We start from the raw sequence: 16,537 nt of genomic DNA, 5'->3' as shown, positions 1-16,537 counted from the left end.
TCTCTGCAGTGTCTTCCTGCTCCCAAAGATATCTGTCGATAACAGAATCCCAATGGTAGACAAATTTCCACATTCTTTCTTACTGTGACATATGCAGTTCAAAAACACTGTGATGAGTGACAGAGGTATAACCATAGAATGCTCTGGAAACTGGCAGGGACACTGCATCTGACCCCCACGGAGAGGCCAGAGACTGGAGAAGGCTGACAGTGATGTCTGGGAAGAGTTCTTCTTTTCTCAATACTTATATTTATTTATTTATTTATTTTTCTCAATAGTTATTATTTATTTATTTGACTGTGTCAGATCTTATGACACAGGGCATATGGGATCTTTGATCTTTGTTGAGGTATGTAAGCTCTAGTTCCCTGACCAGGGATCAAACTCCGCATTGGGAATGTGGAGTCTTAGCCACTGGACTGCCAGGGAAGTCCTGGGGAAGAGTTCATAAAGAGCAAGAGTTTGTCAATGAAAAGGCATTATGAACAAAGAGTTTGTGCAAGAACCAGAGAGATGAGGGATAGCGCATTTGCAGAATAGCAAGTAGGACCTACTGCATGAGCCAAGTTTGGGTTGGAATGGGGATGTTTATAGAAGATGAGGCTATGGAGGTAGATAGAAGCAAATGATGAAGGATCTTGTAGACTTTATCCTGGGGATAAATGAGATCTACTGGTGAGCTTTAAGGGGTGACCCAAATGGATCTGCATTTGCAAAAGATAACTGTGATGGTTAGGTGAAGGATGCATTGAAGAAGCAAGACTGGGTGCTGCTACAACAGTTAGGAGGTGATTAGAGAAAACCAAGGGAAAAAATTAACAGCCTGAAGTAGAGTAACGACATCTGTCTCCAAAGCTCACATTTTTTCCACAAGAATGATGGTTTTCTTCTCTATTTGTTTGTGCATCTGAGCGTGCTCAGTCACTTCAGTCTTGTCCAACTCTTTGTGACCCTTTGGACCATAGCTGCCAGGCTCCTCTGTCCACGGGATTCTCCAGTCAAGAATGCTGGAGTGGGTTGCCATGCCCTCCTCCAGGGGATCTTTCTGACCAAGGATTTGAACGCATCTCCTGTGTCTCCTGAATTGCAGGAGGATTCTTTACCCACTGAGTCACCTGGGAAGTCTCATTCCATAATGGATTTGAGATGACTTTCACAAATTCACTAAGTCCAGTTAGCAAATATGAATCCCAGTCTGCAAAGTCAGGTACGTAAAAAGCATTTCTTTTGTTTTTCAGATGTCAAGCTTAAAATCTAATCCAAGCCCGCTCTTACTGGGCAAGTGGACTGGCCACCCTTCCCACCTGGCGTTGTGCCACTTTTGTGAGCTCTGCTTCCCTCTGCTCTCTCTAAGGGCACAGATTCAAAAACTCTGGGAATCTCTTTGTCATTTTGGGGGAAATTCTCCTCTTTCCAAGTTCCCCCCAGAAGCCATTTTCTCTCCATACAGGACACTTAATTCATCCCCCTTTAAGACTTTAGACTTCTAAACAAATCCAGAAAGGGAAGTCAGCCGTAATTTTACCGCCTGTAAAGCAAGAAGGCACAGATCTTGCATGATACTTCTGTCAGAGAAGAAGGAAGTCGTGAATTCACATGTCAAAAATTGTCCTGTCATGATACCATGTGATTATTTCACGTATAAATAACTCATGGCAAAGGGAAGATAAAATAAATTAAAACTAGTGAGAGAGTTCATGCCTTGAAAACTGGAAACACTTTTCAAAGTAAGAGCCAGATTTCGCTCTGAGCTATTTAGTCATCAAAGCACAAATGAACACAGATTAATATTGCAACTGTTCATGGCATCCATTAAAGAAAACACATCTGTTTTTCAGGAGCAACATGGTTTTTACCTGCCCCTGGGATGAGAGGAAAGTTCCTCCACTGCATCCTTGTAGAGTGCACACTGCATGATACAGGCAACCCCACGTTCCACATCATCTTTTCAATAATTACTTCTATCAGATCATTTCTTGTAATGATACAGGCACCAGACACCTGCTCCAGTCAGGAACACAGGAAATAGAAAATTGCTGCATGTGATTAAAGTAGTGGAAGTGCTGTACAAAGAGCAAAGGGAGCGTTTTTTCAAGTTCCCAGAAGAAGGAAGGATAGAGGGAGCCGAGCACCCAAAGATCCTGGGGCTGGAATGAGGATGGAAAATGCTCAGGTCATAATAAATGGACAAAACACAGTCTCACACTCAAACTTATACAAAATATTGACAGGAAGTACATTAATTATTATTAGTTGTTTTTAGGTGATCATATTGTGGATGATTTTCTATATTTTGTTTTCATCTTATCTACATTTTCAAATTTTTATGATGAGAAAGTTATTAATATTTAGAGGCTAGTTTTAGTTGTAACAGAAGACCCCATAAAAGTAGCTCTTAGTTTTTGTCATGCATGATGTAACCCAGAATGAAATGATATGAGATCTGGGATTTGCTTCAGAATAATGTGGGGCAGAGGAAAAGTGGACAGGGCCACAGATGAGTCAAGACTGGTCGTGAGTTGCTAATTGTTTAAACTAGATGATGGATGGGTACCTGGGGATTCATTACATTGTTCTCTACTTTACTCTGTAAATTTTCTATAATAAAAAGCTGAAAAAGCAAACAAATAGATAAGGAAAGTGACCTTGGTACATTAACCCCTCCATGGTTCTGTTTCCTCAATTGTAAAATGGAAATAATAAAAACATCCACTGCATAAGGCAGTTAGAGGATTAACAGTGAATGTGTGTAAATTGCTCATAACAGTGCCTGAGATTTAAGTGATAATTACGATCGCCTTATGATTATGATTATATTATGATTGCCTAACTGGAGGCACAGTGACCTCTTAAGAGTCCAGGTTCCTTCTGCCTTTCTACTTTGCCATCTCATGTGGGTTACTCATGCTCGTGGTTATATGATGCTGAAGCTGTTCTAAGCCTCACCTCCTCTGTTGCCCTGTCTAGAAGCAGAAAAGAGGTGAGGCTCTGTCCTTTTGGTGTCCTTTTTTAAGACTCAGGAAACTTTCCAAGAAATCCCCTAGCAGGCTTCCCTGTACTTCTCATTTGCCAGGATTGCATCACATACCCATGCATAAAGCAGTCACTGACCAAGGGGATAGATCTACCAGTTGACGGTAAACTAATCAAAACTTACACCCTGGAGCTTTCTGAGGGCCCCTGCAGTAGGTGGTACACAAATGTCAGAAGGAAGAAAATCATGGTTTCTGTTCAGAAAGAAGGCAGTAAAAAGTGGCTAACAGTCAACAGATAGTAATTAATTTCCCGTGGTTTGTTAGAAAATCATGAGTAGTTCTGTGGGCCTGGAGTCGAAGGTAATGTAGGAAACAAGAAAAGAGATGGCAGATGATGGCAGGTGAAGGATAGGGTGCCATTCAGGAAACACTGCCTTTTTTTCCTGGGGAGCCAGGAAGACTGAGGCACAGAAACTAAGGAAAGCACAATAAGGAGAAATAGTGCTAATTTTATTTTAACTTGGAGTTTTCCTGAAAATAGTGTATAATTCTATGCAAATTCTATGTATATCATATGCAAATATACTTATTACTACCTCAAATTTTTTACACAACTGGATGTGGTCTTTGAAAAAAAAAACTTGGTGGAAATAATAGACTCAGCAGTAATATCCCTAAGTGGGGAAGCAAGCTAGCCTTGGATTTGTTATTTACATCTTAACTTCATTTTCTACTAAGACTTTTTTTTTTTAGATTCTCTACTAAGGTCCTCTATGATTTGCTTTCAAGGACCTGGTGAATAGCCACAGCCCTCACCACAGTATCTACCCTCAGTGCTGAGTGTAATTAACCCTATGTGAAAATGAATTCCACATGGGTCATTTGAGGAAGGCAGAGCCTTTTAAGGTATTATTTAATTGCAAATGAGAAATGCATTATTTGATTCATTAAAGTATACTGTGATGCACAGAGGCTAACCTCAAGCTGATGAGCACTTTTCAAATTAAGATGCTGGGCGCTTCATTATTGGCATAAGGGTTGCTTACTGGAGGGCCTGCACATGTGATGAAATGCAAATGGGCCAGGAAGGAGAAATTAGGAAGTGTGCTTGTCACTTGTGAGACTTCCTTGTATTTCTGAACAGGAAACCTTAACATCAGCCAGAGCTTCACTGAAAAAAAGGAAGCTTACGACTTTGTTAACAAGAAAGTCAAGCTCCTCCTTCTACTCCATCGACAGAAATAGAGTACAATAAGAAGCTCCCTTTGTGGATCCAGTATGTATGAGGGTATTCTCCTTGATGCACAGAGTCTGGCATAAGTTAAGTGTATATGCAAATTTGTTGAATAAATAAACAATACCAACCCTGGTTTCAGTCAAATTCCAAACCTGAGCAACTGAAAAATCAAAGTCTATTTTACATGGATCACTAATTGTATATACTTGTCAGGTATAGTGGCTTTTAATCTGTATATGCAGTTTCTATTCTAGACACTGGGAACACACAGAATAAAACAAGACTCTCTTTTTCCTTGGAGCTTACATGCTGATGGAGGATGATATAAAACAAACAAGATAAACACGTAATATACATCATATACAAAGGTAGTGATGGGTGCTGAAGACATTAAGTAATTAAGGGGGCTGGGGAGATTGGGAAGTGGTTGGGATGACTTGTAACTTTTCATATGTGGCCAGGAAAGGTCTCAGTTAAATGATGACTGATAATCATTGATATTACAGTACTGTTCAGACTTCCCTGGTGGTACAGAAGATGGGAATCCACCTACCAATTCAGAGGACACAGGCTCAGTCCCTGGCCTGGGAAGGTCCCACATGCCATGGAGCAGCTAAGACCATGTGCCACAAATTACTGAAGCCATAAGTAAATGGAGAGCTAGGGCTGCTGTTTCCTGAAATGAAGAAGACAAGGAAGTTTGTTGGGAAAAGCACAGGACCTCAATTTTGGACAATAATAAGTTTGGGATGCTCATTAGACTCCCAAGTGGAGATGCTGAGTAGATGGATCAGTGATAGAAACAAAAATTTGGCCTCTTCTGGTATATAGATAGCATTTAAAATCATGAGATTCAATGATAGCACCAAGGAGCAAAAAGTGGAGAGAAAGGCACAGAGGTCTAGAGGACTGAGAAGCTCAATGAGGATTGAGCTTCTTAATGCTGAAAGGTCAGAGGAAAAACAGCAAAGTAGGCTGAGAAGGAGCTGCTAACAGATAAGACAAACAACAAGAAAGGTTGTTGAAGAAAGACCTTCAGAGTGTTAAATTCTGCAGATAAATCAAATGAGATGAGGTCTGAGAACTGAGCATTGGGTTTAGAAAACGGAGGTCATTTGTAATCTTGATAAAAACTATTTCCCTGGAGTGATATGGCAACAGCCTGATTGGACTATGCTCAAGAGATAATGGGAGAAAAGAAATGGAGACAACTCATTGAAGGAGTTTTGAAAAGGAAATTTAAAAAAATGGAGCTTTACTGGGCAAGAAAAGAAGTCAAGAGAAGATTGGAAAAGAGATGGGAGGACTAATAGCAATTGTGTAAGCAAATGGACAAGATCTATTAGAAAGGAAAAGATTGATCATGCTCGAGAGAGGGAGGAGATTGCAAAAGCAGTGTTCTCATACAGACAGGAGGTGAGATCTAGTACACAAAGAGAGGGGTTGGTTTTTGCTAGGAGGTCATCTGAGAGAATTATGCATAGATGCAGGGAGGTGGTTGGATATGGGGATGGGAGTATGTGAATGTTACCATTTGAGTGCTTGTGTTTCCTTAGCGACATTGGAAGCAAGCTCACAGACTCAGAGTAAGTGTGGCAATTTAAGAAGGAAGGTTGGTGGTTTGCCATAGAAGTCTGATGAGGAAAGAAAGGAGAAAGACAATTGAGAATTTTTTTAAACATTTTTTTCTTATTCTTTTTTAAAATTTATTTTTGGTTGCATGAGGTCTTAGTTGCAGCATGTGGAGTCTTCACTGTGGCATGCAGAGCGCATGGGATCAGTAGTTGCAGCACGTAGGCTTAGCTGTGTCATGGCATGTGGGATCTTAGCTTCCTGACCAGGGATTGAACCCATATCTCCTGTATTGGAAGGCAGATTCTTAACCACTGGTTCATCAAGGAAGTTCCGACAACTGAGGATTTATGTAGGGCTGCAATGATGTCATAATTAATGATAAGACTTAAGCTGGCCAATGAGGAAATGAGCAGTGTTAGTAACTAGAAAATGCATTAGGATCAATGAGTTGTGAAAACAGTAGTAGTGGCCAAGGCTGACTGAGTGCCTACAATGTACCATTACCAGGGCAGGTGCTTAACATTCATTAATGCTAATTTACAACGACCCTGCAAGGTGGGTAGTATAACTCCAAAAGCATAGATTGTTAATAGACTGATCTCACATATTGTGACCATAAGTGAAGTCATAGAGATATTTGAAACCCAATCAATTGTCATTTCAATATCCAATACCCAATGCATATATGCAGTATCAATAACCAAGGATATGTAACTCTAGAATCCTGGAAGAAGTGGAGAGGCACTTACAGATTTAAGGTTTTGTGGAGGAAATGCAAAACCCAACCGAGAGACTGACTCAGGCTTCCTAGTCACAGGCTTCCTAGAGCACACCCATAGAAATAGGTGTAAATTAACTCTGAGGACAAGAGCAACATAAATAGCCTCATTTTGAAATTGATCTGCAACTATGAATAAAGTTCAGCACATCCAAGCAGAATCAACAGGAGTCCAGTCGGCATCCTGGCTAAGTCTGGAATCTTCAGTGACAGACAAACTCAGAAGGGCACCCCCATAGTACAAGGGGAGATACGCTGGTTTTCTAAGTGAGATGTGAGAGGAGTCAGTGCAGGTAGCTGAAGACAGGTCTCTTGGTTGAAAGTAACCTCAGTGACTTTCAGCGATATTTGTCTGAACAGAGAGAGACTTGTTAAATATTAATCTTTCAGGCTGAGGGAATCTATGCAAGTGTTACATATTTCTAATGTTTACAATGAATTTGGCCAAACAGAGTGACAGTCTTGTAACTCCAACTTAAATTATGTAATCAAATAGCTGATTAAACTTGTGATTTTCATTTGAAGTCTCACTAAGTTTATGTACTGTATTAGAATATCTAAGAGAGCTACAGTTTCCCATATTTCTAAGTCTAATTTATTAGACTTAGGTTTTTTTTTTTAATTAAGGAAACTCTGTTGTCAGACCATTGAAATCATTAAGAAAGGAATCAAATACATTAAATGCACTTTGAAATATGTAAAGATGTTTAATTAACCAGGTGTGTAAATGAAAGCAAACATTAGTCATAGACTTTCTCAAAAGTAATTGTTCAAATTCACTAGCCTTATAAATGAATTAAAAAGATTTGAAGCCAAACTTAAAATGTTAAAGAAGAGCTCAAGTTTCTATTTGTAACTTTAATTTAAAAATTAGTTAAAAGACACAAAAAAGCCTATGATTAACCTTTAATCAATCTCTGATTAATCTAAAACTGACCTTGAGGATACAAAAAAAAACCAACAACCCACCTGCAGAGATGGGGAAACTGAGGCAGGCAGTTAGTAAGTGATAGTTCTGGGATCCGAAGCCTGGAGCTTCAGAAACCCGTGTTTTTCTCATCACTCTTCATTGCCTTCCCCTGACAAATAATTAGACAACAGTAACATACAATTAACATAAAAACTTGAAGAGCCCATTCTTTCTCTCATGTCCTGCAATGCCTCAGGGTTATAATTATGTCATTATCTCACAGTGCAGAGTGAGGCAGAGTAGGTGTTTAAGGATTGGGCTGAATTAGTATGACTTTAATTATAACATACCCTGGAAATGGCTTTTCTTACTAAATCCCTATCATTGGCGTATGAATATATACTTTGCCAGTTTCTCATAAAAGTAGAGTATAAATAGAATAAGTCCGATAACCAATGGCTGATTATTTAAACTATAAGTATGTTTGCTTTATAGATAAACTGGAGTTTGCTATCCTCGAGGTTTTTCCTGAGATTGGTTCTGTGTGGCCCTGGGAAGAAGAATTGGATGGAGGGACATTCCCTTTAAGTATTATAATGAAAGACAAAATCCAAACCTCCAAATAGGTAAGATATGATAATTCTCATTAGCAGCCAATACTATTGATGCTCATTCAGAGAACTCAGACTATGATTAGGGACTGCACTCTAAAGAGCCCCCTGATTTCTTGCAGAATTGTGTGAGGTTCTCTATCAGATAGCTTCTTCAGGATCAAGTCTCCCATTGTCTCTGCATTTTCAGTTAACGAGGAGGAAGGTCCGTCGTGGTTGTCCAGAGACACGGTTGGTGGCCTTCCTAATAACCACCAAAGCCCTTCCTCCCTGCTAACAGATGCCCAGCCAGATACCTGGTTCAGGTGTCAGACAGGCAACCCAGGAAGGGTTGTAGTGACCTGTCCTCTTTGCCAGTGACAGATCTAGAGGTGCATGTGGGACCTATGGCAGGAGTGGACAGGAGGCTTCTGGGAGTGATTTCTTCCCTGATATGAGAGGCAGTGCTGTGAGCAAGAGCTCCTCTGACCGTGCCCTTCCTCTTGAAGTGATACTGACCTTTAAACAAGTCATGCTTAGAATTTTAGCAGCTATCTGGGAACGGGCTGTAAAAGGTAAAACTTCCACTAGAAGCAACACTTGCTAGGAGAAATCAGAACTGACTTGTATTTTTATCACAGCTGGTTCTAAACAGTAGAATCTGATGGAACCTGATGAAGGGCAGTGAACTTTGAAGGACTCCAGGAATCAGGTACCCATAGGACTGAAATGAAGACCCTTTGCTAACCAAAGAACATTCATACTGACAAATCCTGGATAGACTAGCCAGTTTACTCTACTCTATCCAGAGTACTAGTTTCTATCCTTGGTTAGCCTAACCACTATGAACCACTCCTTCTCATTTAGCTCTTAAAACCCCTGACGGGAGCAAATGGGATGAATTGAGAGGGTGGTATTGAAACATATAATTATCACGTGTAAACCAGATAGCTAGTGGGAAATTGCTGTTTAACACAGGGAGCTCCGCTAGGTGACATGATGACCTAGAGGGGTGGGGAGCGGCAGGGGAGAGATGCTCGAGCAGGAGGAGATATATGTATACTTGTGACTGATTCACATTATTGTACAACAGAAACCAACACAGTATTGTAAAGCAATTATGTTGTTGTTCAGTCGCTAAGTCATGTCCTACTCTTTGCAACCCCATTGACTGAAGTACACCAGGCTTCCCTATCCCTCATTATCTCTCAGAGTTGGCCCGAGTTGATGTCCATTGAGCTGATGATGCTATCTAACAATCTCATCCTCTGATGCCCTCTTCCTTTACCTTCAATCTTTTCCAGCATCAGGATCTTTTCCAATGAGTCGGCTGTTAATATCAGGTGGCCAAAGTATTGGAGCTTCAGCTTCAGCATCAGTCCTTTCAATGAGTATGCAGGGTTGATTTCCTTTGGGATTAACTGGTTGGATCTCCTATACTCCAGTTAAAAATAAACTAAAAAAAAAAAAAAAAAAAAAAAACCCTGAGTTGTCCCCCTTAAGAAACTTCTCAGTGAATTTCTTCAAGGATCTGTCCCCTCAACTATTAATTTGATGAACTTGCCTTTAAAAGTAAAGGCAAAAACTCAGGGAGGATCTGGTTTTATATGCTCAGAAGACCATAGAAAAGCATGTGATTCTCCAGTTGGTTGCCTCGTTCTGTTGCTATGAAGTGAAAGTCGCTCAGTTGTGTCCAACTCTTTGTGACCCCATGGACTATACAGTCCATGGAATTCTCCAGGCCAGAATACTGGAATGGGTAGCTTTGCCTTCTCCAAACTGTTGCTGAACTAACCCTAAAACCACTCACCGCTATATACCTCTTGCTAAGTGAACCTTAAATATGTTATTTTATGCTGAGGATCAACAAACTGCAGCCCATAGGCAATAAATAAAGCTTTATTGGGACACAGCTGTGCTCCTGTATTCACATACTGTCTCTGACTACTTTTGTGCTATACCTGCAGAGCTGAAAGGTTGTCACAGAGACAGCTGGGCCTCTAAGCCTATTTACTAGCTGGCCCTTAACAGAAAAAGTTTGCTCACCTCAGTTTTAAGTACTATTAGGTGAATTGTCTGTCATATCACATTGAAATGTGGAAACGATACAGTTCTATTTGGGCTAGTTCTTCCTTTTCCTGTGTCTTCCCAGGAAACGCCCAGTCTGATTCTTCCTGCACGCACTGCCTTGTGGACCATGGACAGAATCTAATATCTACTCAATCTATAATCTCATACAACTGATCTTACCACTGTGCAGTCACCCCAGCTCTTTTTTTAAGTCTGTGCTCGAGCCCTGCCCTGTCTCAATAGGACTAGCTCAGGTAATCTAGAACATTCTTATAGCACTACCCTTCCCCTTGGCTAGCTTCCATTCATCTTTTCTAGCTTAGCTCAAAGGCCATTCCCTCAAGAAAAGAAAAGATTCTCTGACTCACCAAATAGACCTGTCCTATTTTATGGTCTCATAGGGTGCTAAATTTCTCTATCAGAGCACTTACCAAAAAATGCAATAGGGCATTCATTGCGCAATTAGTTTTCATTCTCTCCACACACACCCCCCTTTTTTTTTTTTACATGAAAAAGGGTTTTATTTGCAGGGGAGCAGGACTCTAGTTGGGCTTCCCAGGTGGCACTAGTGATAAAGAATCCGCCTGCCAATGCAGGAGATGTAAGAGACTTGGGTTCCATCCCTGGCTTGGGAAGATCCCCCGGAGGAGGGCATGGCAACCCACTCCAGTATTCTTGCCTAGAGAATCCCCATGGACAGAGGAGCCTAGCAGGCTACAGTCCATAAGGTCACAGAGTTGGACACGACTGAATCGACTGAGCACACACACAGGACTCTAGTCAAATAAATCGTCAACTGACTGCTCTGACTCTGCCTTCTTCTCTGCTCTGCCCTGGGGCCAAACCTGCAGCAGGAGCTGCAGATCCTGGGCAGTGAAGACAGCCACAGCCCTGCCAGTGGGCATGTTGGCCAGCTTGCTGACGCCCTGGGAAATGATGTCCTCAATATTTTTTTCTGTTCAGCTCACTGATGATCTTGTTGAGCCATCAGTGCCCATGCTATCAAGGATCTTCTTGATGTCCTTCCTTAGTGGTGGGAGAGGAATTGCCAGCGAGGACAGCCAGCAGGTAGGAGGTGACATGGCGCATCGTGGCGGCAGCAGAGAAGCCCCTCATATGGGACCTCTCCCTTCCTTTTTAGAATAAAAGCTCAATAAGAACAGGGACCATCTGCGTTGTTTTTCTTTATCCTTAGTACCTAGAATTTTACCTTATATGTAAAACACATGAAATAGATACTAATAGTTGAATGAGGAATACGCTAGCAGAACAAATAGTACCAATTTTATATTGAAGCATGTGAAGTCCTATGTCCTTTACTGGACCATGTCTGTTTTCCAGAAAGATAGAAATGACCCCAGTGTGTTAGGCTGGTGTGTGTTATGTGAATCTGAGAGTATCCTGGTAAGTGTGCCAAGATCTGGCACCCTGCCATCCAAACCCAGCCAGCGTGCTCTTCATTTTTCTGCTGTGACATGTCAATTGCCCAAACCATCCACCAGATTCGCTTACACTTGTATATGTCAACCTCTGCTCACCACGGAGGCAGCTGTTCACCCCACCAGCTAGGTGCCCTCAACAGGCTACTCCACCTTCCCTTTCTTATCTGTAAAATGAGGACACAGTGCGTAGATTAGAGACGTCCCTTCCCATTGTGAGAAGGATGTGTAAACCGCTGCCTAAACCCAGATGTCATCGCAGAAATAGGGAGGAAAAGGGGAAATACCTTGAGAAGGAAAAAGTGGTCCCAAAAATTCGACTAGCAGAATCCACAGAATATTTACCTGGAAGAATTTCAAACCTAGAGACTGCATTACATCCTTTTATCTTTTTTTTTTTTTTTTTTTAAGAATCTCTTTACTGCTAATCTTATCTCTGGTTTCTGTGTAAGAGCCTAGGGAAGAGCAGCTTAGGACCACCAAGTGGTTGTTCCTACCCATTCAGTCACCTGAGCATTGGGACCTGTAGACCAGTAGACCAGTCCACAGTGGTGGCTGAGGACTCCCGTCTTCTACAGGACCCGCTGGGCAGGCACAGAGGTGCCTGTGCCTGCAGACCCATCTGTGACCTCAGGTGGAGTAGTCATGAACTTGGGAGCTGGAGTGGTCCGTGCACCCTGATGTTCTTCCCTGTGGCCTTCTCAGCATGTACTACTCATTCTTTTCCATCTCTCCAGCCCCCTATAGAAGCAGAGATGAGGCGTGACCTCCCATAGGTGTGCAGCCAGGATGGTGGTACCACGTGCATGCAGAACTTTCTGGGCCAGCATCAATCTCCTCAGACCCACTGAGTAAGCTTCCTTCTTGCTTTAAGGATGTCAGTGATCACAGGGCACAGATGGAGAGTCTGTATACAGGGCGCAGTGGTCCGTGGATTAACGCACAACACCTTCATGGGAGGCTGCTTGTCAGCTCTGGGATCAGTGACCACCAGAAGACACGGCCCCAGAAGGCTGCCTGGGTCTGATTAGTGAAGGTTCTGGGAGTGAAGTGGGCAGCAGGAGGAGCGGCTGCAGTGGCAGCAGCAAACTTCAGCACAGCCCTCTGGCCTGTGTTCCTGAAGGATGTGACACTGGTCAGCTGGTTTTTAAATGGTAACAATGGCACAAGCCATCTGCAGAAGCTCCTCCCAGGCCCCCTTCAGATCTAGAATGTAGACGTCATCCCTTTTCCTCTAGTAGATATACTATTCCATTTGGGAGTCACAGTTGGTGCCACCTAAGTGGGTTCCTGCTGCTTGGAATTTGAGGACATCCTCCCACTTCATCTGAAGGACATGAAGAGCTCTGGACATTGTGAACATTTCCCTTTAAGTTATACCAAGAACCCAGGACAATTCTGTATGGACTGCTCTCTGGATAAGTGAGCAAAGACTGCATTAGCTTTCATTGCTTGTGTGCTAAGTTGCTTCAGTCTTGTCCAACTCTGCGACCCCATGGACTGTAGCCCGCCAGGCTCCTCTGTCCATGGGATTCTCCAGGCAAGAAAACTGGAATGGGTTGCCATGCCCTCCTTCAGGGGATCTTCCCAACCTAGAACCTGTGTCTCTTACGTCTCCTGCATTGGCAGACAGGTTCTTTACCACTAAGGCCACCTTGGAAGCCCTATCTTTCATTAGCAAGTCTGAAGTTTTTTTCATCTATCAACAGGAATGTGCTCTTGAAAGCAACATGGATCTAGAAGAAAAAAAGTCACTTTCAGTTATTACATCATTTCATTTAGCCTAAGGCAAAGTTTCTATTTCACTCCCAATTTAAAATTTCTGCTCTTCCCAACATCCCTGGATTTGCAAATCTCGATACAGTTCTGAGTCACTGGCAGGAATCTTCAGTGGGGAGTGAGAAGTGTAACGCCTGGGTGTGTTCTCCTTGCTTCTACTAGATCTCCAGATTTGGGGTAAAGAGAAGGGAAGAGGAAGAGAGAAACATCCTTCCTTAGTGCTGCGGCTGCTGTTTCACATCTCCCAGGCTCCTCCTGCTTGTCTCTGGAGGCTTCCACACCCTGGTCTTTGACTGGTTGTGTGGATTACTAGGAGGCACCCGGACAATTACATACTGCGCAGCCCCTGATATTTGTGTGACACACAACACAGCTGATGTCCTGCCTTCCTCCACTCTCAGCTTTTGCAGTCACTCTACCGCCATTTTCTGCTAGGGTGACCTTCAAGGAGCTTTAGGTCCAGTTACCTTCAAAATGTCTTTTTGGCCTGTGGAAAACTGAGGTCTCCCTTCCATCCTAAATAGCATCATTGGTCCTTGGCATCATTGGCATCATTGATCCTCTGCTGCTTTTTCTCCTTACCCTGCTGTGGCCTGCTGCTCCTCTGACTCCCACCTTCAGGGTGCCCAGACAGGGCTCGCTGGGTTCACATGTGCCCCCTACCGCCTCTAGGGAAGGGATCATGTGTCAACCTCCTAAGAGCTTTCTTACTCTTTTCTGCTTGGGAGGCAGCACCTTGGTGGGCCTGAGAGTGTCTGTAACTCAGTCAGCGTCCTGAGAAAGGGAGAAGCCAGGCTCCCCTTCTTGCAGGCAGCCTCAGTTTCCTGGAGTGGTTCTCCAGGAACCACTTGGCCTGAGAAGTAAGCAACTCATGGGGAATGGAAGAGATGACACAACACTTTCTATTCAGCCAACAACTCATTAGTAAGAAATTCATACTTAAGCAAATTGAATTTGAGTTTCTTATCGTTTCTTATGTAGGTAGTGGAGGGCTTCTCTTGTAGTTCAGACGGTAAAGAAATCTGCCTGAAATGTAGGAAACCCAGGTTTGATCTCTGGGTTGGGAAGAACCCCTGGAGAAGGAAATGGCAACCCACTCTAATATTCTTGCCTGGGAAATTCCATGGACAGAGGAGCCTGGCAGGCTATGATCCATGGGGTTGCAAAGAGCTAGACATAACTGAGCAACTAACACTTTCAAGTGTGTATGTGTGAGTGTCTGTGTGTGTGTGTGTGGGTGTTGCGAGGCTATCTGGTCAATTTTTTAATAACATCTGTGTATGTCCCTAGCATCTCCTCTTTACAATATGAAGGTTCTTTCAGTTTTGTAGCTGTAGCCCAAAGTCCACAACAAGAGAAGCCCCATTTACCATCTTGTTAAATTAATTTAAATATATATATAATATTGGGATGACCAAAAAGAATGTTCTAGTTTTTCTGTAAGATGTTATGGAAAAATCCAAATGACCTTTTTAGCTAACTCAATACAATACATAATTTGGATCATATATTCTATAACTTGCTTTTTCTTACTTAAAGATGTATTTCAAAATTTTCCCTGTTACTAAATGTCCCCTGAACTATTATTTTTAATACCTGTGAGAGAGAGACAAAGAATCTCTCACTGCATCAGTAATATTCGGCTAGGTCTGAAAGAGTGAGTCATAGTTTTCTAGGGAGGGAAAAAGAGAAACCTCATATTAAAAGATATAGAAGCAAGAAAGAACATCAAGTATTCTGGGAACTGGGAGGAGGAGGAAGAGACTTGATCTACACAATCTTATGAAATTGGAGGGTTAGTACTTATTATTGCTATGATTGCTATTACTATTACTACTATGAGTAATTTTATTTTCAAAAGAGGAAACTGAGGCTTAGACCGAGTAAGAGATCCATCAGTGGTAAAGCCAGAATCAAGTCAGGACTTCCAGAACCTTCGAAGAAACTGAATGTAAGAAAGAAAGTTAGAAAGCAAGGAACTTGGAGTCATGCAAGGAGAAGGTGTGCCCTGGAAGTGAGAGGATGGAAAGGGAAGAGAAAACCTCTCTGGGTTTCCAATTCAATCCCTTTTGTTCTCAGAGAGGCCTGGGAAGATGACCACCAACTTCCCTCACTGGATGAGTGAAGTGTAATAAATATGTGCTTTTCCTTTTTGTACAAATGTGAAGTTGTTTCCAAAATTAGCCCTGTCCAACTGTTAAAATCCCCAAGTTCCCAAACTCTCTCAACAGGAAGCAAGCAGTGGACATCCAGATGTTTCTCCTCCCAGTGTTTGTCTGTGTTATGTTTACATTTATCTTTTTCTTGTCAAATGACTTTATGAAATGTGTTATTGTGAGGACTGGTCATATGCACAAAAGTCCTAGGAAGGGGAAGTGAGGGCAGCATGGCTACAGGGCGACATGTAGCTCTTTAGCCAAGGATCCAGCTCAGAAAGCCGTTTCAGAGAGCCATGCTTCCAGCAAATGCTCAGACTGAAGGAATTCACCAAGTATGGCACCCAGCTAAGACTGTTCTTTTTCTTAATGAAGAAAATTAGCACAGGGAACAATCCTGATGAACTGCCCTTTGTGTGAAGGAAGGAAAAGAATCTGCCTGCCAATAATGCAATCTACTGAAGGCTGTGAATACCAAAAAGACATCTTTGTACAGGAGAAGTGGTGAATGGAAGATGGGGTGGTGAATAGTCAGTGGCTGTCACCTTGGGTGTCATTAGTTATCTCTTACCCTGTGCCAGGACTGGGCTATGAAAAGTCAGTGCTTTGCATTCACTGCCTTTGCTAATCCTCAGAATAATCCTAGGAAGGAAGTTCTCTCCACTCCCTATTCCCCCATCCCCCAGTGCTCTGTTTATAGATAAGGAAACTGAAACTCAAGAGGGGTTAAGATGTTACACATTGAGTGAGTGGCTGGCTGAGCTGGGAATCCAACCTAGGCCTCAGTTCAGAGACTATACATTTGACTTACCAATATATTGTGAATGCAATGGACATAATTCTTTTTTTTTTTTTTTTTTTTAAAAAAAAGGGTTCACTGAATATACTATGGTAATTATTTCATGATGTATGTAAGTCAAATGATCATGCTGTTCACCTTAAACTTATACTGTGCTGTATGTCAATTGTGTCTTAATAAAACCGGGGAAAAAATGGTGAGGGGGAAACCATTTTGTTCGGATTCTCCA

General features: G+C 42.2%; 1 pseudogene; it reads right to left on the bottom strand.

Annotated features, from left to right (window-relative positions):
• Positions 1-12,275: 12,275 nt before the first annotated feature.
• LOC112445910 (small ribosomal subunit protein uS2-like) lies at positions 12,276-12,928 on the bottom strand (annotated as a pseudogene).
• Positions 12,929-16,537: the final 3,609 nt, after the last annotated feature.

This window comes from Bos taurus, chromosome 3, assembly GCF_002263795.3.
Source record: "Bos taurus isolate L1 Dominette 01449 registration number 42190680 breed Hereford chromosome 3, ARS-UCD2.0, whole genome shotgun sequence".
Taxonomy (NCBI): domain Eukaryota; kingdom Metazoa; phylum Chordata; class Mammalia; order Artiodactyla; family Bovidae; genus Bos; species Bos taurus.
This window is presented reverse-complemented; position numbering and strand designations above follow the sequence as displayed.